Source organism: Otolemur garnettii, unplaced genomic scaffold (assembly GCF_000181295.1).
Source record: "Otolemur garnettii isolate 467f Iridium unplaced genomic scaffold, OtoGar3 scaffold00296, whole genome shotgun sequence".
NCBI classification, from domain to species: Eukaryota; Metazoa; Chordata; class Mammalia; order Primates; family Galagidae; genus Otolemur; species Otolemur garnettii.
The window spans coordinates 810,444-812,376 of NW_003852691.1; positions in this window are offsets into that span (position 1 = coordinate 810,444).

The window sequence follows — 1,933 nt, forward strand, 5'->3', positions numbered from 1 at the left end:
CCAGAAATATGAAAATCTGAAAAAAATTGACCAATACTTGGAAGCACACCACCTCCCAAAACACACTGAGAATGAAGTGGAAATGTTGAACAGGCTTATATCAAGTTCTGAAATAGCATCAGCTATACAAAATCTCCCTAAAAAGAAAATCCCATTAAAGCTCCACCCTCATATTTTAAAGCTCTTGAAAAAATAATACTTAGTTTTGTATGGGATGAGAAAAAAAGCTCAAATAGCAAGAACATTACTCAGGAATAAAAACAAAGCAGGAGGAATCATGCTAGCAGACCTCAGATTATACTATAAATCTATAGTCATTAAAACAGCATGGTACTGGCACAAAAACAGAGAGGTAGATGTATGGTGCAGAATAAAATGCCAACAGATGAATCCAGCTACCTACCATTACCTGATCTTTGACAAGCCAATTAAAAACATTGAGTGGGGAAAAGATTCTCTATTTAATAAATAGTGCTGGGTGAACAGGCTGGCAACCTATAGAAGACTGAAACTGGAACCACACCTTAAACCATTAACTAAGATAGATTTTCGCTGGATTAAAGATTTAAACTTAAGACATGAAACCATAAAAATACTTGAAGAAAGTGTAGGGCCTGGGTAAAAATTTTATGAGGAGTACTCGACGGGAAATTGAAGCCACATCAAAAATATACTATTGGGACCTGATCAAACTAAACGGCTTCTGCACAGCCAAAAACACAGTAAAGCAAGCAGACAGCCCTAAGAATGGGAAAAGATATTTTCAGGTTATGTCTCTGACAAAGGTTTAATAACCAGAATCCATAGAGAACTCAAACATATTTGCAAGAAAAGAACAAGTGATCCATCTCAGGGTGGGCAAAGGACTTGAAGAGGAATTTCTCTAAAAAAAGATAGGCATATGGCCTATAGATATGTGAAAAAAATGCTCGCCATCCTTAATCATTAGAGAAATGCGAATCAAAACTACTTTGAGATATCACCTAACCCCAGTAAGATTAGCCCATATCACAAGATCCCAAAACCAGAGATGCTGGCAAGAATGTGGAGAAAAGGGAACACTTCTACACTACACTGCTGGTGAGAATGCAAACTAATATGTTCATTTTGGAAAGACATGTGGAGAACACTTAGAGAACTAAAAATAGACTTGCCATTTGATCCTGCAATTCCTTTATTAGGTATATATCCAGAACACCAAAAACCACATTCCAACAAAGATATTTGCATCAGAATGTTTATTGCAGCCCAATTCATAATTGCCAGGTCATGGAAGAAACCAAAATTCCCATTGATCCACGAAGGGATCAATAAATTGTGGTATATGTACATGGATGGAGCTGGAAAATGTTCTTCTTAGCAAAGTATCTCAAGAATAGAAGAAAAAGTATCCAATGTACACATCCCTATTATAAAACTAACTTACAGCTTTCATATAAAAGCTATAACCTAATTACAGCCTAAGAATATAGGGAGGGGGTGGGGAGAGGAGGGGGTGGATGAGTGGAGGGAGGGTGATTGGAGGGATCATCTCTATGGTTTAATTTACAATAGTACAAGTGAATCTATCTAAAAGTAGAAAATAAACACCTTAACACAATAACTAAGAAAATAGAATGAAGGCTAAGTTAACCAGTTTGATGAAAATATTTCAAATTGTATATGAAAACCACACTATACCCCATGATTGCATTAATGTACACAGCTATCATTTAATTAAAAAAAAAGGAAGATAGGTGCATAGCCTACAGATATATGAAAAAATGCTCACCATCCTTAATCATCAGAGAAATGCAAATCTAAACGACTTTGAGATACCACCTAGCCCCAGTAAAATTAGCTCATATCACAAAGTCCCAAACTAGAGATGATGGTATCCATGTGGAGAAAAGGGAACACTTAGCTCATATCACAAAGTCCCAAACCAGAGATG